A 24,034-nucleotide genomic window follows, 5' to 3' on the forward strand; every position below is an offset into this window, starting at 1 on the left:
TGCAAGAGGGTTCCCTTTTCTCCACACCCTCACCAGCATTTATTGTTTCTAGATTTATTGATGATGGCCATTCTGACCAGAGTGAGATGATATCTCATTGTAGTTTTGATATGCATTTCTCTAATGATTAATGATGTTGAGCACTCTTTCATGTGTTTGTTGGAAATCTGTATATCTTCTTTGGAGAAATGTCTATTTAGGTCTTCTGCCCATTTTTGGATTGGGTTGTTTGGTTTTTAGATATTGAGCTGCATGAGCTGCTTGTAAATTCTGGACATTACTCCTTTATCAGCTGCTTCATTTGCAAATATTTTCTCCCATTCTCAGGGTTGTATTTTGGTCTTGTTTATGGATTCCTTTGCTATGCAAAAGCTTTGAAGTTTCATTAGGTCCCATTTGTTTATTTTTGTTTTTATTTCCATTTCTCTAGGAGGTGGGTCAAATAGGATCTTGCTGTGATTTATGTCATATAGTGTTCTGCCTATGTTTTGCTCTAAGAGTTTCATAGTGTCTGGCCTTACATTTACGTCTTTAATCGATTTTGAGTTTATTTTTGTGTATGGTGTTAGGGAGTGTTCTAATTTTATTCTTTTACATGTACCTACCCAGTTCTACTAGCACCAATTATTGAAGAGGCTGTCTTTCCTCCACTGTATATTCTTGCCTCCTTTATCAAAGACAAGGTGACCATATGTGCATGGGTTTCTCTCTGGGCTTTCTATCCTGTTCCATTGTTCTATCTTTCTGTTTTTCTGCCAGTACCATACTGTCTTGATTACTGTAGCTTTGTAGTATAGTCTGAAGTCAGGGAGACTGATTCCTCCAACTCCATTTTTCTTTCTCAAGATTGGTTTGGCTATTCGGGGTCTTTTGTGTTTCCATACAAATTGTGAAATTCTTTGTTCTAGTTCTGTGAAAAATGCCAGCGGTAGTTTGATAGGGATTGCAATAAATCTGTAGATTGCTTTGGGTAGTAGAGTCATTTTCACAATGTTCATTCTTCCAATCCAAGAACATGGTTATCTCTCCATCTATTTGTATCATCTTTAATTTCTTTCATCAGTGTCTTATAATTTTCTGCATACAGGTCTTTTGTCTCCTTAGGTAGGTTTATTCCTAGATATTTTACTCTTTTTGTTGCAGTGGTATATAGGAGTGTTTTCTTAATTTCACTTTCAGGTTTTTCATCATTAGTGTATAGGAATGCCAGAGATTTCAGTGCATTAATTTTGTATCCTGCTACGTTACCAAATTCATTGATTAGCTCTAGTAGTTTTCTCGTAGCGTCTTTAGGATTCTCTATGTACAGTATCATGTCATCTGTAAACAGCGACAGCTTTACTTCTTCTTTTCCAATTTGGATTCCTTTTATTTCTTTTTCTTCTCTGATTGCTGTGGCTAAAACTTCCAAAACGATGTTGAATAAGAGTGGTGAGAGTGGGCCACCTTGTCTTGTTCCTGATCTTAGTGGAAATGGTTTCAATTTTTCACCATTGAGGATGATGTTGGCTGTGGGTTTGTCATATATGGCCTTTAACATGTTGAGGAACGTTCCCTCTATTCCTACTTTCTGCAGGGTTTTTATCATAAATCGGTGTTGAATTTTGTCAAAAGTTTTCTCTGCATCTATTGAGATAATCATACGGTTTTGCTCCTTCAATTTGTTAATATGGTGTATCACATTGATTGATTTGCATATATTGAAGAATCCTTGCATTCCTGGAATAAACCCCACTTGATCATGGTGTATGATCCTTTTAATGTGCTGTTGGATTCTGTTTGCTAGTATTTTGTTGAGGATTTTTGCATCTATGTTCATCAGTGATATTGGCCTGTAGTTTTCTTTCTTTCTGACATCCTTGTCTGGTTTTGGTATCAGGGTGATGGTGGCCTCATAGAATGAGTTTGGGAGTGTTCCTCCCTCTGGTATATTTTGGAAGAGTTTGAGAAGGATAGGTGTTAGCTCTTCTCTAAATGTTTGATAGAAGTTGCCTGTGAAGCCATCTGGCCCTGGGCTTTTGTTTGTTGGAAGTTTTTTTTTTTTTTTTTGCGGTACGCAGGCCTCTCACTGCCGTGGCCTCTCCCGTTGTGGAGCACAGGCTCCGGATGCGCAGGCTCAGTGGCCATGGCTCATGGGCCTAGCCACTCCACGGCATGTGGTATCTTCGCAGACCGGGGCATGAGCCCGTGTACCCTGAATCGGCAGGTGGACTCTCAACCACTGCACCACCACGGAAGCCCTGTTGGAAGATTTTTAATCACAGTTTCAATTTCAGTGCTTGTGACTGGTCTGTTCATATTTTCTGTTTCTTCCTGGTTCAGTCTCGGCAGCTTGTGCAGTCTAAGAATTTGTCCCTTTCTTCCAGGTTGTGCATTTTATTGGCATACAGGTGCTTGTGGTAATCTCTCATGATCCTTTGTACTTCTGCAGTGCCAGTTTTTACTTCTCCTTTTTCATTTCGAATTCTATTGATTTGAGTATTATCCCTTCTTTTCTTGATGAGTCTGGCTAATGGTTTATCAATTTTGTTTATCTTCTCAAAGAACCAGCTTTTAGTTTTACTGATCTTTGCTGTCATTTCCTTCATTTCTTTTCCATTTATTTCTGATGTGATCTTTATGATTTCTTTCCTTCTGCTAACTTTGGGGGTTTTTTATTCTTATTTCTCTAATTGCTTTAGGTGCAAGGTTAGGTTGTTTATTTGACATGTTTCTTCTTTCTTGAGGTAGTATTGTATGGCTATAAACTTCCCTGTGAAAACTGCTTGCTGCATCGCATAGGTTTTGGGTCATCGTGTCTCCATTGTCATTTGTTTCTAGGTATTTTTTGATTTCCTCTTTGATTTCTTCAGTGATCACTTGGTTATTAAGTAGTGTATTCTATAGCCTCCATGTGTTTGTAATTTTTACAGATTTTTTCATGTAATTGATATCTAGTCTCATAGCGTTGTGGGTGGAAAAGATACGTGATACGATTTCAATTTTCTTAAATTTACCAAGGCTTGATTTGTGACCCAAGATATGATCTATCCTGGAGAATGTTCCATGAGCACTTGAGAAAAATGTGTATTCTGTTGTTTTTGGATGGAATGTCCTATAAATATCAATTAAGTCCATCTTGTTTAATGTATCATTTAAAGCTTGTGTTTCCTTATTTATCTTCATTTTGCATGATCTGTGCATTGGTGAAAGTAGGGTGTTAAAATCCCCTACTATGATTGTATTACTGTAGATCTCCCCTTTTATGGTTGTTAGTACTTGCCTTATGTATTGAGGTGCTCCTATGTTTGGTGCATAAATACTTACAATTGTTATATCTTCTTCTTGGATCGATCCCTTTATCATTATGTAGTGTCCTTCTTTGTCTCTTGTAATAGTCTTTAAAGTCTATTTTGTCTGACATGAAACTTGCGACTCCAGCTTTCTTTTGATTTCCATTTGTATGGAATATCTTTCTCCATCCCCTCGCAATCAGTCTGTATGTGTCCCTAGGTCTGAAGTGCATCTCTTGTAGACAGGATATATACAGGTCTTTTTTTGTATCCATTCAGTGAACCTGTGTCTTTTGGTGGGAGCATTTAACCCATTCACTTTTAAGGTAATTATCGATATGTGTGTTCCTATTCCCATTTTCTTAATTGTTTTGCATTTGTTATTGTAGGTCTTTTCCTTCTCTTGTGTTTCCTCCCTAGAGAAGTTCCTTTAGCATTTGTTGTAAAGCTGGTTTGGTGGTGCTGAACTCTCTCAGCTTTTGCTTGTCTGTAAAGGTTTTAATTTCTCCATCAAATCTGAATGAGATCCTTGCTGAGTAGAGTAATCTTGGTTGTAGGTTTTTCTCCTTCATCACTTTAAATATGTCCTGCCAGTCCCTTCTGGTTGCAGAGTTTCTGCTGAAAGATCAGCTGTTAACTTTATGGGGATTCCCTTGTGTGTTATTTGCTGTTTTTCCCTTGTTGCTTTTAATATGTTTTCTTTGTATTTAATTTTTGATAGTGTGATTAATATGTGTCTTGACGTGTTTCTCCTTGGATTTTTCCTGTATAGGACTCCTTGTTCTTCCTGGACTTGATTAACTATTTCCTTACCCATATTAGGGAAGTTTTCAACTATAATCTCTTCAAATATTTTCCAGGCCCTTTCTTTTTCTCTTCTTCTTCTGGGATCCCTATAATTCGAATGTTGGTGCGTTTAAGGTTGTCCCAGAGGTCTCTGAGACTGTCCTCAGTTCTTTTTATTCTTTTTTCTTTATTCTGCTCTGCAGTAGTTATTTCCACTATTTTATCTTCCAAGTCACTTATCTGTTCTTCTGCCTCAGTTATTCTGCTATTGATCCCTTCTAGAGAATTTTTAATTTCATTTATTGTGTTGTTCATCATTGTTTGTTTGCTCTTTAGTTCTTGTAGGTCCTTGTTAAATGTTTCTTGTGTTTTGCCTATTCTATTTCCAAGATTTTGGATCATCTTTACTATCATTGTTCTGAATTCTTTTTCAGGTAGACTGCTTATTTCCTCTTCATTTGTTAGGTCTGTTGGGTTTTTACCTTGCTCCTTCATCTGCTGTGTGTTTTTCTGTCTTCTTATTTTTCTTAACTTAGTGTGTTTGGGGTCTCCTTTCCGCAGGCTGCAGGTTCGTAGTTGCCCTTTTGGTGTCTGTCCCAGTGGGTAAGGTTGGTTCAGTGAGTTGTGTACGCTTCCTGGTGGAGGGGACTAGTGCCTGTGTTCTGGTGGATGAGGCTGGATCTTGTCTTTCTGGTGGGCAGGTCCACGTCTGGTGGTGTGTTTTGGGTTGCCTGTGGCCTTATTATGATTTTAGGCAGCCTGTCTGCTAATGGATGGGGCTGTGTTTCTGTTTTTCTAGTTGTTTGGCATAGGGTGTCCAGCACTGTAGCGTGCTGTTCATTGAGTGAAGCTGGGTCTTGGTGTTGAGACGGAGATCTCTCAGAGATTTTCGCTGTTTGATATTACATGGAGATGGGTGGTCACTTGTGGACCAGTGTACTGAATTTGGCTCTCCCACCTCAGAGGCACAGCACTGATTCCTGGCTGGAGCACCAAGTTCCTTTCATCCACACAGCTCAGAATAAAAGGGAGAAAAAATAGAAAGAAAGAAAGAGAATAAAATAAAATAAAATAAAGTAAAATAAATTTATTAAAATAAAAAATAATTATTAAGAAAAAAAATTTTTTAAGTAAAAAAACAAAAAAAACCAGACAGACAGACTCCTAGGACAAATGGTGAAAGCAAAGCTATACAGATAAAATCACACACAGAAACATACACACTCACAGAAAGAGAAAAAGGGGAAAAAATAATATACCTTTGTTCCCAAAGTCCACCTCCTCAATTCGGGATGATTCGTTGTCTATTCAGGTATTCCACATATGCAGGGTACATCAAGTTGATTGTGGAGATTTAATCCACTGCTCCTGAGGCTGCTGGGAGAGATTTCCCTTTCTCTTCTTTGTTCACACAGCTCCCAGGGTTCAGCTTTGGATTTGGACCCGCCTCTGCGTGTAGGTCACCTGAGGGCGTCTTTTCCTGCTCAGACAGGACGGGGTTAAAGTAGCCGCTGATTCGGGGGCTCTGGCTCACTCAGGTCGGGTGGAGGGAGGCATATGGATTTGGGGGCGAGCCTGGGTCAGCAGAGGCCAGCAGGACGTTGCACCAGCCTGAGGCGTGCCGTGCGTTTTCCGGAGGAAGTTGTCCCTGGATCACGGGACCCTGGCGGTGGCAGGCTGCACAAGAACCCGGGAGGGGAGGTGTGGATAGTGACCTGTGCTTTCACATAGGCTTCTTGGTGGCGGCAGCAGCAGCCTTAGCATCTCATGCCCATCACTGGGGTCCGTTCTGATAGCCACGGCTCGTGCCTGTCTCTGGAGCTCCTTTAAGCAGCACTCTTAATCCCCTCTCCTCACGCACCAGGAAACAAAGAGGGAAGAAAAAGTCTCTTGCCTCTTCGGCAGCTCCAGACATTTTCCCGGCTAGCCGTGGCACACTAGCCCCTTCAGGCTGCGATCACGCCTCCAACCCCAGTCCTCTCCCTGGGATCTGACCGAAGCCTGAGCTTCAGCTCCCAGGCCCCAACAGTCCCAGCGGGTGAGCAGACAAGCCTCTCAGGCTGGTGAGTGCTGGTCGGCCCTGATCCTCTGTGCGGGAATCTCTCCGCTTTGCCCTCTGTACCCCTGTTGCTGTGCTCTCCTCTGCGGCTCCGAAGCTTCCCCCCTCCGCCACCCACAGTCTCCGCCCGCGAAGGGGCTTCCTAGGGTGTGGAAACCTTTCCTCCTTCATAGCTCCCTCCCACTGGTGCAGGTCCTATCCCTATTCTTTCGACTCTTTTCTTTTTTCTTTTGCCCTACCCAGGTACGTGGGGAGTTTCTTGCCTTTTGGGAGGTCTGAGGTCTTCTGCCAGCGTTCAGTAGGTGTTCTACAGGAGCAGTTCCACCTGTAGATGTATTTCTTATGTATTTGTGGGGAGGAAGGTGATCTCTGCGTCTTACTCTTCCGCCATCTTGAAGCTCTCTCCTCTGGATTTACTTTTAATTTGCTAAAAATAGTATTCAGAACATTTCTACTTCTTAGGAATGGGCTTATAGGCATGAAAAGTTAGAAATGTACAGATAATAGTGCTCAATTGATGATTTACTCAATACTTTTTCTTATTGTACTCTATTACTTGTAAATTTCATTAACTTTTTTTTTTTTAACAAACTAGAGCATTAAAGGCAGGCAAGGCAAAATTTTAATTATCTTTTGTGGCAAAGCACCATATGTTCTGCTTTAACAACAGAAAATACAATGAACCACATTCAGTTTTATAAAACAATACTTTTATAAATTTAGCTGGGTTGAAAAAGTTAAGCTGGTCAACACATTGCAAACTGGATCAGTTTGTGACATATTTGATACTACCAAAATATTTATCACTCAGCCTAAGTACCTATCAGTGAAAAGGGGAGATGTGGTTTATCACTTTAATACTCAACGTAATTTTGTATCCAGCTGTGGCCCTCAAGAAATTTGAAGACTTTTCCTGTGAGAAGGAGGAAGGTTGAAGGGGAAGATATGTGGATGCCATTACAAAGCAACCAGATGTTTACTCTGGCACTTTGCATGAAAGTTAAACAAACATTAAAAATACTGATTGTTTGTGTGTCTTTGGATAAAACTGTTTTTAAGGCTTGCTTTATGATTTATTTGATCTCTTGCAGAGAAGAAAGATTGAGTCATTTTTTAAAGATTTAAAAAATAAATATGCATCTAATTTTGTTTTGGGAAATGTAATTCCATACATGCATTTTTAGGAAAGGAAAATATGAAAGGGAATATTTATTAACTACTAAGCAGTAAGTGAGTTCTGGTCACTATCCTTGTGCCTTAAGTAGCTGGACCTTTCTTCCTCAGGAAGAAATGACATTAGTATGAGGCACTTGCAGAAAAAGGTCTGCTCTAACAAATCAACAGAATAGCATTTTCCCAAAGGCTAACAAATCAACAGAATAGTATTTGTCCAGAGGTAGAGAGACCTTTTTCTGTGACTTTCTGTCATGTTAAAAATTTTAAAAGAATAGATTTTTCTTTTTTGCGGGGGGGGAAAGAAAGGTTTTTGGAAATCATGTTTTTGTTAGACCCATATAAGCATTATAAACAGAATACCAAGAAAAGCTTGTCTCAATATTTAATATAAACGAAGAATCATGAATACCACATCCCAAGGTATTTGAACAGATCTGAATCTTGCCTTCTGAGGACTTTGGATCCAAAGGTACTTTCATATAGAAGAAAAATAAGTTATTTCTGAGATTTTTTGAAGACTCACATATAGCTGAAAAAATATTGATTTGTTGACAGAATTTATCAAGTTTTTTAAAAATATTTTTGAACTGTCTAGACTTGTAGCCATGAAGAGCACTTTGCTTTGCTAAATAATTCATTTGATTTAACTTCTTCCCTAAATTCTGGTTTTCAGTATTTCAAAAAATACTTGGCTTCTCTTTAAGTCACTTCTCACTGTCTCATACATTTTTCAGCTTATGGAGACCACAATTTTAATGGTTATCTTTTTACAGAGACAGATATATGTATTGTGTGAGACATACCTCGTGGCATGGTCAGCCCATTCTTAATACATGGTAAGTATTAAATTAGTGAATCCTATCTTAGTTATTTCTTATATTCCATACTTCATGCTTTCTCTACTGCTTGAAGCTCCCTCTCCTTTACCTTAAAGTCCAAATATCCACATTCCCTTGTTTAGCTACAAAAAGCCTATCCAGGTCCCACTCTGGCAAAATGGTGCTCTGGCCCACAACTTTTAATGTTTCTACGCACCAGAATTTCCATTCCCATTCCATCCTCATTTCTACTCTTCCTCCACCAAATGTCCCATTTTCTTGATGAAAGTGGAGGTACCTACCAGAATGAATGAATCTCATTAAATAGTTAACTCAGTCACATTAAATTATGGATGATTAATAATGAACCCTTCTTGTGAATTTTTATCTGAAATAAATTTATTTCCAAAATAAATTCTAACTAGACTGAGTATAAAAAGTGTTTTTGGTGGAAAATCTTTTTTTCAACAGTCCTTAAAATTAAACTCGTAAGATAAATTAATAATTTTTTTAAATTGAAAATTTTCTATTTCATAGATAAAGAGATTTTTAAATGGTTTTTTATTCATCATATATCTCCAAATTATATTTTGACTTCTCACTTGACATTCTTGTGTCTCTTTTATGCTTAGTTAAGTTTTGGGGGAGGTTTTTATGCATTATTTTCTCTGCTTTTTAATTTTATAAACGTATGAATTCTATAAACTTTTCAGTTCATTCAATCTTGTTCAAAGACCACTGGGATCCTTTTTCTATGAGAAAAATTATATAGGTAATAAATCCAATTATCTTAAGCACAGATATTAAAAAGCACGCTGAAGCAGGAGAACCAAGAATTTCCTGAGCCTACATAAACCTGGCATCTAGCAACCAGCAATAGCAGGCTGCTGCTGAGGATGGGGTAAGTGTGTGAAAAGTAGCCCCACGTGAAGCACAGACCTGCAGGGTCTCATGAGAGCTAAAGTTAGAACACTGATGTTGAAGAAAGGCCTCTGGCACCCAAGGAACCACACTAAGCGGAAGGTAATCACAGCCAACCACCGGAAGACTTCTGCTTCTACTTAGAAGTAGAAAACCACAATAAAATGTTACTTCCACTCTGACAATGAGAAAAAAAAATTAAACCAAACAAAACAGATAATTTGCTTAACCTGATAAAAGCCAACTATTAGCTTTCTAAATTATTTACAAAAATTGCAGCAAAACAGTGTTTCAAGAAAGGTAGCTAAGAGGAAAAGCATAATATTAAAGTCTTAGGATTGTCAAGCTTCTGACAAAATTCTTTATTTCTAAAAATCTCAAAATGCCTATATATTAATGCAACAATGCTGTTTAATAAATTGATGACATTTCTTGAATGACTGAATCCCTGCCCTTCATTTGGACAGTAAACATTTTTAGCCTTTTGTGCCTATTATGAGACCATGCTACTGGATACTAACATTTCTTTAACTTCTTACATAAGTGGTGTCAGAATTCCTCCATTATCAGTCAATCAACCTGTCTACAGAGTCTTTTGTCTTCCCTCCAACATTCTCTAAGTTAACTCATAATTCAGTCTGTTAAGTGAGAGCCAGGCTATAGGGAACTGGACAAAAAGGCCATCTTTCTCATGGTTTTCCCTAGCAATGCCCCATGGCAGCTATACTCAAGAGATTCCTATTTAAGTGACTATCACTGCCATGTATTAACAGCCATCCAATGTCAGAGCACATTTTATTCCTGAGCTTTGAGGAAAAAATCAATTGGTGCAGGAAGTAGAATAGAGAAAATAAGGAGAAAGAGAAAAATATAACTGAGGATTTGCACAAATTCAATTTTAAAAATAATATTGAAAGAAGATGTGGTACAAATATGCAATGGAATATTACTCAGCCATAACAAAGAATGAAATAATGCCATTTGCAGCAACATGGATGGACCAAGAGGTTGTCATACTGAGTGAAGTAAGTCAGACAAAGACAAATATCATATGATATCTCTTATATGTGGAATCTAAAAAAATGGTACAAATGAACTTATTTACAAAACAGAAATAGACTCACAGATGTAGAAAACAATCTTATGGTTACCAGCAGGGAATGGAGGGGAGGAATAAATTGGAAGATTGGGATTGACATATACACACTACTATATATAAAATAGATAACTAATAAGGACATACTGTGTCGCACAGGGAACTCTACTCAATACTCTGCAATAACCTATATGGGAAAAGAATCTAAGAAAGGGCAGATATATGTATATGTATAACTGATTCACTTTGCTGTACAGCAGAAACACAACATTGTAAATCAACTATACTCCAATAAAAAATTTTTTTAAATGTTAATTTACTTAAAAGTAGTTTAATCAATATTCTACTTATTCTTCAAAAACAGCTGTAGTATTTAAAGATTTTTAGTTCAAGAAATGCATAAGACATTAACCACTGGGAAAGGGCTCAGGATGGTGGCATAGGAAGATCCTGAACTCACCTCCTCCCACAGACACCACAAATCGACAACTACATACAGAATAATTCCCTCCAAAAGGGACCTGAGAATCGGATGAACAGAATCTCCACAACAAAGAATAAAAGGACTGGATTGAGATGAGTAGGAGAAATATACAGTCATACCAAGGGAAAAAAATCACACTCCATCCACGGCTATCTACAATTGGGAATGATCACAAGGATAGGGTTATTTTCCCTGAGGAGTGAGGGATTTGAGCTCCACATCAGACATCCCAACCCTTAGAAACTGCATAAGAGAGACGAGCTCCCAAAACACGTTGTCTTTGAAAAACAGTGGGGAATATGTCCAGGAAAAGTATAGAGCTACAGGGAATGGAAAACCCACTTTTAAAGGACTCATGCACAAACTCATGTGACCTGAAAATCAGTGCAAAAACACTAGATTGAAAGGCACATGGACCATAGGTGAAGGGGACCCACTTACTAATCCTGAAGTGTATGTTGGAGAGGCAGGAACGAGTTGGGTTACTCCTTGAGGATTGAGATACTGGCAGGCACCATTTTGGAGATCTCTATCAGTTAGCACCAGTGGGCATGCCCTGTCAATAGCCCAGCTCACCACTGCACTTTGGCCAGGCCTCACAGCGAGTCAAGGGATAAATCTGCCCAGCAGTGCCAGACAGCCACTGTGGCTGGGATCCACAGTCTTCCTGGGGGCCAGCCTTGCCCACCAGCATGCCACAGTAGCAGCCACAGCCTCACCACAACAGAAGGGTGCATGCAGGCCACATAAAGGACACCACTTGAACTCCTGTCCCTGGTGGCCAGCAGGATTGTGCTTCTCAGCTCTATAGGACATCTACATAAGGCCACTCATTCCAGACTGGGAGAAGTAGCTGATATAGCTAATACCGGAAACAAACAAAATTATACAAAATGTGGAAGCAGAAAAATATTTTCCAATCAAAAGAGCAAGATAAACTTCAGAAAAAGAAGTAAACAAAACATAGATAAGCAATCTATTTAAAAAGGAGTTCAAAATAATGAACTTAAAAATGCTTCCTGAACTCAGGAGAAGAATGGATGAATGCAGTGAGAATTTCAACAGAGATAGAAAATATAAAAAAATACCAAACAGAAGTTATAACTGAACTGAAAAATACACAGTGGGGTACAACAACAGATTGGATGAACTAGAAAATACATCGGCAAGCTGAAAGATAAAGCAATGAAATTCACACAGACAGAGCAGCAAAATGAAAAAATAATTTAAAAAGTAAAGATACGTTAAGGGATCTTTGGGACAATATCAAGTGGAATGACATTTGTATTACAGGGGACACAGAAAGAGAAGAGAGAGAGGGAGGGATAGAAACATTTGAAATAAAGATTAGTGACTGAAAACTTCCCTAATCTGAAGAAGGAAACAAATATTCAGGTCCAGGAAGTCCAGAGAGTTCGAAATAAGATGAACCCAAAGAGACACATACCAGGACATATTACAGTTAAAATGGTAAAAGTTAAGGATTAAGACAGAATCCTAAGAGCAGCAAGAGAAAAACAACTTGTTACATACATTGAAAACCCAATAAGGCTATCTGCAGATTTTTCAGCAGAAACCTTACAGGCCAGATGGTGGTAGCATAAAATATTTGAAATGCTGAAAGAAAAAACAAACAAACAAAAAACTACCAACCAAGAAATCTCTACGCAGCAAAGTTATCATTCAGAATTGAGGAAAGATTAAGGATTTCCCTGATAAGCAAGGTTAAAGGAGTTCACCGCCTCTAAATTAGGACTTCTTTAAGCTGAAAAGAAATGGCTTTTAAATATTCTTTTCATATGTTAGAAAACATGAACGTGAAAATCTCACTGGAAAAGGTAAATATTTTAAAAAGGTAGTGGGTCAAATACTTATAAAGCAAACATGAAGGTTAAAAGACAAAAGTAGTAAAGTTAACTAAACTACAATAATTAGAGTACATAAAAATGTAAAATGTGTCATTAAAAGTATAAAACATTGGAAGGGAATAAGAAGATAAAGCTTGGAATGTGTTCAAATTTAAGCTGCTACCAACTTAAAACAAATTAAATTATTTTCCTTACGTGTTACTTCCCTAATACAAGTTTGCAGGATAATTAGTCCTGTAACTGGCCATGAAAACTGTTCACTGGCAGTGGAAAGATTGATTTTCCATTTCCTGCTATGCACCTTATGTCTATAAAAAGAGATGATTTTTTTTTTTTTTTCGGTACGCGGGCCTCTCACTGTTGTGGCTTCTCCCGTTGCGGAGCACAGGCTCCGGACGTGCAGGCTCGGCGGCCATGGCTCACGCGCCCAGCCACTCCGCAGCATGTGGGATCTTCCCGGACCGGGGCACGAACCCGTGTCCCCTGCATCGGCAGGCGGACTCTCAACCACTGCGCCACCAGGGAAGCCCAAAAGAGATGATTTTTGATAGATCAGGTGACATTAAAGTATCAACTCCATATGATTAGACAACCTAATAGCACTGTTCCCCATTCTTTTCTGTGCCTAGAACTGATTCTGGATTGATGGTAAATCCTGAATCAACTTTTTATGAATGGTTGAATGAACAATTAAAGATGAATTCCAAAGTTACTTATGACACCTTTAAGGATTACTCTGTGCTACTGCTGAGTATACACTTGAAGGGTGATCCTGAATCTCCAACTGCTCAAGCAGCCCAGAAGAAGTCCCAGTCACGTACATGTGTGAGAAGGGCCTGTAAGAGCCTGATGAAAGAAACTCATACATGTGAAGAAAATGCTTAATCTTCCTTGACAGGGGATTTGCACATTGAGCTAACAAGTATCTCTCTCCATCTCCTGTACATCTAACATTTTTTTGTTGTAATTTTAAAGGAAAATGCCATACACTTATGCTAATTTTAGAGGAGAGTATCATACACAGGTGACAAGCATGCTGGGATTCTGATGAATTAAAAATATTAAGATACGTAGAATTATGGATGTTATACAGAAGCTAAAAACTTGAGCCCTTACTGTTGCTCACTCTGAAAGTCTAATCAGATGACACTTCTCAGATTATTGATGTATAAAATGAGATCTTGCTACTATAGTTCCTTTTCGTGTGTGAAAATGTTTATCATGATTTAGGTTGAAGTGAGTGTCATATACTGTGTAATATGCAATTAAAATAACATGATGTCATGAATTATCTGAAAATTTTTAGAAGTTCTATTCATGATTTATTCTTTCTCCGTATTTCTCCTGAAGGGATGACATATTGTAGATACAGCATTTTCTACCCCGTTAAAAATAGGCAATGTTTAAGTATCAATATATGAGTGACATCAATTTAAAAATTCAATAGTTTAATTATTAGATATAAATAATGAAATATGGAAGAGAAGATTTTTAAAGGCAAATTTGTTTTATAATGCCTTTAGAAAATGTATGCTTAAAACACAATGAAGAAAAATTATTATGGCAAGACAGCAGTGGCAAAAACATAACATTTGAATCTCTATAAATCTAATGCCTCAAGAAGGTCAATGAATATAGCAAGCAAACAAACTCATAAATTGATCAAATTAAATATTTCTGTTCATCAAAAGATCCTATTAAAAGAGTTAATAGGGAAACAAAAAAAAGTGGAAAGTGGATATTTATAGTATATATATCTGAAAAAAAATACTTTTCAGAATATATAAACAGCTTCTGCAAAGCAGTAAGGAAAAGAGCAACAATATAGTAAGTAAAAGCAAAAGACTTGCATAGGAATTTCATGAAAAGAGAATATCCAAATGGCCAAAATGAGTCAAAATAGTGGTTATCTCTGTGGCAGTAGGACAGAGGAAAGCTATCTTCTGAAGTTTTTGGAATATTCTATAGTTATATTTAGTGGGTTGATAGATTCACAGATTGTGCACTTAAGATTGTAGACCTACCTAAATGTCTTATTATACTTAATAAAATAATTAAAAAATAAAAACTTCATTGGAACACAACATCTCATTTACGACAGTGACAAAATTCTACAGCTATAATATAGTGTTCGCTCGAAGAATCTCTGAAGCCAGAACCCTCATATATTGTTCACAGGCATGCAAAGTATCATAACCCTTATGGAGAATAATGTATCAATAACTAATAAAATCTACCAAATGTAAAATCGATAGCTAGTGGGAAGCAGCCACATAGTACACGGAGATCAGCTCAGTGCTTTGTGACCACCTAGAGGGGTGGGATAGGGAAGGTGGGAGGGAGATGCAAGAGGGAGGAGATATGGAGAAATATGTATATGTATAGCTGATTCACTTTGTTATAAAGCAGAAACTAACACACCATTGTAAAGCAATTATACTCCAATAAAGATGTTAAAAAAAAAAAAAAGAACCTAAGGCAAGTAGCACTTTATAGAAGGAAACCATTAACTAATATAGATTGATTTATAAGGCTCCTGTTTGTATATTTCAAGGGCTATGGACTGATAAAAAATTTAATCTCTAGTACATTTTATAAGCTATAAAGGATATTCTACTTAGCTATGTATATTTGAAGGTGTACTACCTCAAAAACACAAAAGGGAATCCATAAATACTTTACCTTAAGAGAAAAGGGGATGTTATAAAATATTTAGAAATCAAAGACATTCATTAAGAAACCAACAATTATTGAATGTCAGGTATCTGGAAGTAATGCCCTTAATATTATTATTAATATTAACTTTAACAAAATTAAAATAGCAAATAATGTTATTTGTGAATAACCAGAATTTTTTGTTTGTTTCATTTTTGAAGAAAATAGCACAGTTGCAGTTAGAGGCATTTCTATTTTAATTAATTACAAGAAAATATTGTTTTCTTTCTTTTTTAATTAATAGAATTTATTTTCTAGGGCAATTTTAGCTTCACAGCAAAATTGAGTGGAAAGTACAGAGAGTTCTCATGTATTCCCTCTCTGTACATGCACAACCTCCCTCACTATCAACTTTCCTCACCATGGTTGTTTGTTTGTTATAATTGATGAACCTACATTTGCACATCATTTATCACCCAAAGTCCAGAGCTACATTAGGGTTCACCCTTGGTGTTGTACATTCTGTGGGTTTTGAAAAATGTATAGTGACATGTATCCACCATTTTAATATCATACAGAATTGTCTCACGGCCCTAAAAATCCTCTATGCTCTGCCTATTCAACCCTCCCTCCCTGCAACCCCTGGAAACTACCAATCTTCTACTGTCTCCATAGTTTTACCTTTTCCAGATTATCATATAGTTGGAATCATACAGTATGAGCCTTTTCAGATTGACTTATTTCAGTTAATAATATGCGTTTAAGTTTCCTCTGTGTCTTTTCATGGCTCGATTGCTCTTGTATTTTTGGTTTGCTTGTTTTGTTTTGTTTTAGCAATGAATAATATTTCGTTTTCTGGATATACCAGTTTATCCACTTACCTACTAAGAGACATCTTGGCTGCTTCCATGTTTGGCAATTATGAATAAAGCTGCTGTAAAAAAATTTTTTTTTAATCACATAAATTTAATTCAGCTGTCCACTTTTAGAAACCTACCCCAAAACTGCACTGATAAAAATATGAAAAGAAATGTGCATGAAGCCATGCACTGCACACTTTACATAGTAACAAAAGACTGGGGGACAATCTAAATGTCCATCAAGGGAGGACTGAAGAAATGATGCACATCCAATCATTGGAGTACCAACATTCCACAAAAGGAAAAAAGAAATATTTCTATATATACAACCATGAGGAGTGATTTGCAAGATATATTGTAAGTTTTGTTTTGGGTTTAATAAAGCATGGTTAAAAAATATAAATGCCATAGCTTAAGTAAGGGAGACTATACATTTATAGGTATATATATATATATATATATATATATATATGTATGTATATATACATAAATATATTAATATATAAGAAAAGAAGATACAGATAAATTTCCCTTATGGACTGATAAATTTCCCTTATATATTAGTATAAATATATTAATATATAAGAAAAGAAGACTACAGATGTATTTCCCTCACGGACAGAGAACATGATTATCTATATAGAAAATCTTAAAGAATCAACACAAAAAGCTACTAGAATGAATTAACAAGTTGAACAAAGTTGCAGGATACAAGGACAATTTACAAAAAGTAATGTATTACTATATAATAGCAGTGAAGAGTTGGAAAAATGGACATAATCCAAATGTCCCTCAACTGGTGAATGGATTAAAGTAAATAAATGATGGTGCAAATCTATTATGAAATGCCACAAAACAATAAAGAGGAATGTACTACTGATATATACAATAACAAATTAATATCAAATGCATTCTGAGAACTGAAAGAAACCTGCTTCAGTAGGCTGCATGTTACATAATTCCATTTCTTTTTTTCTTTTTTCAAAAAAATTTTATCAAAGTACAGTTGATTTACAATGTGTTAATTTCTGCTGTACAGCAAAGTGACTCAGTTACTCACATATATATTCTTTTTCATATTCTTTTCCATTATGGTTTACCACAGGTTATTGAATATAGTTCCCTGTGCTTCCATTTCTATGACATTCTGAAAAAGATAAAATGATAGAGACATAAAACAGACTAGTGGTTGTCAGAGGCTGGGGGAAGTTGTGGGTTTGACTATGCAGCGGCCCGGAGGGACTTATGTGATATCTTGACTGTTGTGATTACACAACTCTATGATTTTGTCAAAACTTGAAAACTGTACACTAAAATGGGAGATTTTCACTATATGTACATTATACATTAACAAAAAATTAAAAAATGATGGGAGGGTAAACTATTAAGTAATGAAAAATAATTATATTCACAGGTAGGATGATGGTAATGGGGTAGAATGGTCAGGGACAGAATATTTTCTCTAAAGACTGCAGATTCTTTCAAAAGATTTAACTTGTTGATTTTTATTTTAGATGTGATTTTAAACCTATGCAAATATTATACATAATTGTAAAACAAAATTAGATTTTAAAAAGCACTTTATAACAATTAATGTAAAATTAAATAAGCCTGTCATAAACTACAATAATAACATGAGGATTTAAAAGAAACAAAACAATCTGCAACAAAAAAACAGTTGTAAACTATTTTCCTAAATCATGTTGTTGATAGTGTTGATAATACTGTTTTTGTTATTCAGAGTCAGCTGTATGTGTAATTTGCAATAGAGCAAATGAGTCATTATTTTGCTGTCACTGAGAATCAAGATATTTTACATGATTGAAAGGAATTTTATTTTCAAAGAAAGTATACAGTGGGATTTATCCAGTGTAGAGGTTTTGGTAGGCACGTGCAACAGGAGGACAACAGTATATTGATGTTAACTATATAAGCAAAAACATAATAATGAATGACAGTACAAGGTTAATTGTGAATATTTCCTGCTTTAGTCATGGAATTAAGAATTCCTAAGGAGTTCTGTTTCCTCTTAGTTAGAAATAGTACTTAGAGACATCAATTTGGGTGTAGAAGATGCTCACTGCTGTTTTGTTTCTAGGTCTGCTTAGTAGAAAGAGCTAGAAATTGTGTCATTTTAAAATATACAATATATCATGAGTTAATATTGATACTTTTAATTCAAATTCAGGACTACAGGATTATTACTTAGTCTTTATGATGCTGTGGATCCTGCAAAATGAAATAGATGGGCACCTTTCTAAGGTGCTGTGTGATACATATAATAAAAGCTTCTGTAACTGGAATCAGAAACTTGACTCTAGTTATCAGAGTGGGACTCTAAGCCTCTCACCTGGTTTCCACATCTAAACCTGTTATTAGAACTACAATCTATTGATTGAGGGAGAGGCTAGGTCAACTGAAGGAAGGCAGCCACAATTTCTGCTACAAATTTTTCCCTCAATGGGTATGTATCCTTTCACCAAAGAGACTATAACCTAAGAAAAAGTAAATATCCAGTAAAAACTCATGTTTTCTTATATATTAATTATGAATTATTGTTAATATCTGAAAAAACAAAATAACAAGTGGTCAGAGGGATTATGTAGATTAGATAATGTATAGTATTCTTGAGGTGGACACGCTTGGCTACCAAATGAATTCTCATATTACTGAGAGATATTTTGGTGGGAAAAGCCATAAAAGCCCCAAGAACTACCATGTGCACCTTCATTTCATTCCCTTATTCCACCAAAAGAGAAAAACAATGCCTACCTAATGCAATGGGGATATGCAGAGATTAATGCACCAGCAAATCCTTGAAGGATTCAGGGGTGTTGATTCTTATACCTTGATTTATCTTTCCTTGCATCATGGAAAATTGCAAGGATTTGTCATAGCTTTTGATAAAGAAGCATGTACTACTGAAAACTTAATAAAATGGGAAGGCCAATGGAGCTTGCTATTCCTGATATGACATCTTTACTGGATCAATTGCCCCACCATCAATTGACCTGGCAGATTCTTTTGTTTCTTGATTGTAGTTAGTAAAGGCTATCAGAAGCAATTTGCCTTACAAAATGGAGAAAGCAATTCACTTTCAATGTTCTACCTCTGAATTATTATGTCAGCTTTTCTGGTCCCTGTAATAAAATTTTCCAGAAGAAATTTAATGTCTTGATATCCTATAAAACATCAAGATTATCCATTAAATAAATGGCATTATATTAATTGGACTGAGTGAAAGTGAGTAGGCAATACCCTAAGGTGCCATATTAAGAGACTTACATGCCAAAGGTAGTTAAATTCTGTGAAAAGTCAAGGTCTTGTCATATCAGTGAAGTTTCTAGTAGCCCACTGGTTTTAAGTATGCTGGGATATCCTCTCTAAAGTAGGACTGGTTGCTGTACCTTGCAGCATCCATCAGTAAGAAGGAATGAGCAATTTGGGGTTTTGGATGTAACTGTATTTAAGCATGCAGCTCAGAAGACCTCTAGTTCTGACTGGAGCCCAAATTAAGAGAGAAATCTGCAGTGAGTAGGGGCTATGGTACAAGATGCCCTGCCACTTGAGTCTTATGTGCCAGGAAACAAATGCAGTTCTTTCTATGCTAAAACTATTCTCCATTTGGGAGTGTCTCCTGGCCTAGTCCCTGGCCCTTATGGAGACTGAATGCCTGACCATGGAAAAAGAGGTAACTATGCAACTTGAACTACAAATCAAGAACCATGTATCTTCTGACCCACCATATTATATAGTTTAGATATGGAAACAGGCAATGCTCTTAACCTCTACACATTTCCACCTCTCTAGAGATTTCTTCTTTATACGACATTTACTACCATGGTACCATTAGAGAATGGTGTTCTAGTCTTACCTTGATATTGTTTGAGATGCCTTATCCTCCAAGGTTTAACATGGTATATCGAATCACAGAGTCCACCTTGGTCTCTTTGTTAGTTCTTGAAAGCACATATGATCTGAGAGTGGATCTATGTCTGTTGTGCACCTAATGCTGACCAGGTCCTGAAACAACCCCAATGGATTATTTCAGCCTCCCTGAAATGGAGAGTGCCTACTGCCTAACAGTGTCGGTGACCACAAACCTCATATGCCTCGTACCCCCAGAACTGGAACCCTGGATATCTACATAAATCACTTTAGTCTGTTACATGTCAGCTGGTGAGAGGGAGAAGGCCAAAACAACCTGCCTATTTCTACTGATTGCTAGACTTTCATTTCTCCTGCCTCTATCTATGACATGCAGTCTGTAGTCTGTACTATGTGACTTATTGAGCACATGCGCGCATGAGTGCACGGGCACATGCGCGCGCACACACACACACACACACACACCCCAACAGTAGGATACTGGCATGAAATAATCAGGAAGTCATATCCTGACCTTTGTGTGTGCAGAGGTGGAGACTGAAAGGAGAGGTCCTACCTGTAATATTTCTTCACAGGAAGCACCATGACAGCTGTATTTCTGGCCAATGGAGAAGAATCTATATTAGTTTCAATCCTCAACAAGGGAATCCCACTTTCCACAAAAGGGAGTAAGAGCTAACTCTCTCAATGAACAGAATGTTGATTAAAATAGAGAATGCAAATAAGAAAGCAAGAAGAAAGCCAAACCTGTTTGTTGTGGGAGAAGAAGGAAAGAGGAGAGATGAAAAAGCTTTTCCTAGTTCATGACTAAGGTAGAAAGCATTTTGCAAAATTCTTCAGAGTTATTTTCTATTCATATAAATTGCTGAATACTGATTATACATAGACTACCAGTTAAATGAGGTATATTGATGTCATCTTCCTCCCCCAAACATAGGAAATGATGGAAAGAAAAAAAAAAAGGAACTTTAATATATTAACCTGAAAGGATGACAAGAATGGGGGCAAGGAACAACAGTGGATGAAAATTCTCAGCCAAGTTTTAGAAAGAAGACGGAAAAGTGATAACTGACCACACCGTTGAGAAAGTTAAATCTATGTGCCTACAGAGGCAAGCACCTTCAAGAAGTGAGCTGACAAGCTCTGTAGGTCAGCTGAGGGTCTCAGAGCTTGTTGGCGTTGCAGAACTTGCAAGCAGGAGGTGACAAGCAGGGTTTGGATGAGTGTCTGTGTATGGTGTATTTGTCCCTCCAGGACCCTTCCCTCCTACATGAGATGCATGAGATGACTGCTACTCATCGTCAATGCTGCACAAAACAGTAAAGCAAATGAAGCAAAGAGACTTGAGGTCCCCAAGCACAGGGGAAGGAAGAAGGGAGACAGGGACAGAAAAAAAAAAAAAGGAATTTTATGAGGGCGTTCATTAGGAACTGTGGACCCTCAGCAACCTCTCCCACTATTTTCAAGGGAGACCACCTTCCAGGCAAAATACAATCCTATCACAGCCAACCAGGCAAGAGATAGAAGACTTTCACCCTAGAGAAATTAAATGACCCAGAGAAAAGATCTTCAAACTAAAAAGATCTTCTAGCATTCGTGTTTGAATATTTGGGTAACATGTGAAGTAGTACCCCAAATTTTCAATTTAATACTACTTTCTTAACATATCTGATCTATGACACTCAACCCATGATCTCCAGAAGGGCACACTGACAATGCAGTTTCCGTGTACTTCGCATTTGCTTGCCCTACAGCACCAGCACACTCTTGTTCTAAATAGGTCCCAATAAGTATTTTCTGAGTCTATTAACAAATCCAGCCATATACTTGCCAAATCTCAGTTATCAAAAATCTCAAAGTGCAAGAAGAAACTTTTGTAAGTCAGCTAATGTTCCCTGGGCACGATAACTTCTAAACAGAGTTTTCTATCATATTTCTGTACGATGTCAACATAGAAGTGAACAAACCCACTTGGAACTTTAGAGGACTTATATTTTTGCTTCAGTGAAGCTAAACCAAATTATTTAACAGCTTAAAGTCAATCTCCCACCTTTTCAAAATTTCAGCATCAGCATTCATGAAAGGTTTTAGTGGAGTTTCAGACTAAGAAACAAAAAATACACTGGTAGTCAACTGTGTATCCATGGAAATAGGAAATGAGTAGACTTTTTGATAAGATTATGCCATCTTTGGGATAGGTCATAATGACACCTGGTGAAAGGAAATGCAGGACAGAAAAGGGCCTGAAGCAAGTCCATACATGTTACACTTAACTCAGCTCCATCGCTCTCATTTGTCATTGGCACTGTAGTTTTCAACCTTCAGCACCTAAGAAAATGTTTAGTTGTTTCTAAAATTCAATGAGAGCTCTGGCTTTCATGGATAATTTTTTGATATGTCACTTCCTATTTACCGGAAAGGGTTATGGAAAACTTACTGAATTAATTTCTTGGTTATAGTTAATGTTCTAATTTTTAGAATAAATCACTGTGCTGCTTCTCACTGATCTCTTTAGTAAAGCAGCCATCCTTTTAAAGTTTCTCAGTTTTATATACTGCCTCATTGACTCCCATGAGAATGAAATAATATAATGTGTATAAAGTGCTCAGCACAATAGCTGACATGAGTAAATGCACATTAATGGGTAGCTGTTTAGGTTGTTATGTCATTATTGCTATTAACTTGCAATTTCATGAACTTTCCATTTAATATCTTTTAAAAAAACACAAGTATTTTCTTCTACATCTGGTTAACATTTAAGTCATATATAGAATCATAATAATCAAATGTTATTCCTTATTTTTGACATGATCTTTTTTCTTCTCTATTCTTTTCTTTTTGAGAGTAAATATAAAGTCATGAAGACTCAGGGTTAAATAATAACAGTTTTGAGAATCCTCATTTCCTCAGTTATATTAGCTTTTAAAGTAAAGTCACGTAAAGGGTGAATGCCAGTTCTGCTTTGTTGTCTTTGAAAAATGTCTATCAAGAAGAATCTCTGTTCCCTTTATTCCTTACAAACTGATAGAGAAAAATGTATACTTTCTATTATTCAAATGTATCCATTTTTGACTTAAATATCTGCTCATTAAGCAGCCTTAACTGTAACTCCAAGAATATTTATTTGCTCTTTTGCTGAATTCAATTTCTTTTATAGAACTAAACATATTAAATTTCCCCTCTTTTGTAATTAGAGTTACAAACATCCAGTGTACCTTAAACACATCCCTTTACGTCTACCTTCCTGGTATCCCTTCATGTTTGCATTTGTGCTTGATTTTTCACATTTTAACGAAGTTTAATCAACATGTGTATTAATTTATTCCACGATGGCTCTTGCAGACACCATATTGAATTTCGGTTCTGCCTTGCTCTCGTCTAGTATTCTTGAGATGCATGTGCAATGAAAAAAAGTGATTAATTTAAAACTTAGTTAAATCTGAAAAACAACCAATGATAACCAGTCTCTCCTTTTCAAGACCTTCTCAGACTCATAGACTGAATGTAATAATATATGTATCTACCACACACACACACACACACACACACACACACACACACACACACACACACAAGAAGGGAGCAAGAGACAGGGAGAGGGCTTATTTATAACATGTACCAATGTATATTGGTGACCAATTAAATTTGAAAATTAAACAAAACACATACATTAAAATATCAGTAGAAAATTCAGTGAAGACTTTTCCATAATTTGGAAGTAAGGAGGTAATTGCTAAGCTTGACATCCACGCCAATAGTTAGAAAGGAAAAGACTGACATAACGGATTGCATGAGTATTTAAAATGTCTTTAGGGAAAAGAAACATGAATAAAATTAAAACAGGTTATATACCAGGATAATATTGAATCTCATGTGACAATTTTTTTTAAAGGGCATTGCTGTTCTTAAAGCAAACACAGCTTTTACAGGAAAAAAAAGACAAAAATTCTTAACAAGAAATGAGCAAAGAGAATGAAAATGAATAGGCATTTTGCCAGGAAAAAATGTAAATGCCTTCTGCCAAATAAACACTATTAAAGCAAAACAATGCAGAATAAAAATATCATGAAAGATTTGGTTTGTGTTTTCAGATTTACAAATCTTAAGAATGTCATTAACGCTCAGAATTGGCAAGCTTTTTGAGGAAATGT

General features: G+C 36.6%; 1 long non-coding RNA gene across 1 annotated transcript in view; it reads right to left on the reverse strand.

The window, feature by feature from the left end:
• Window positions 1–15,023: 15,023 nt before the first annotated feature.
• LOC307188247 overlaps window positions 15,024–24,034 on the reverse strand; it is a 196,880-nt gene continuing 187,869 nt past the window's right edge. The window contains exon 4 of the long non-coding RNA XR_013828864.1: window positions 15,024–16,069. This is a non-coding gene — a long non-coding RNA (uncharacterized lncRNA). The remainder of the gene's footprint in view (window positions 16,070–24,034) is intronic.

Source organism: Stenella coeruleoalba, assembly GCF_951394435.1.
Source record: "Stenella coeruleoalba genome assembly, chromosome: 6".
Lineage (NCBI taxonomy): Eukaryota > Metazoa > Chordata > Mammalia > Artiodactyla > Delphinidae > Stenella > Stenella coeruleoalba.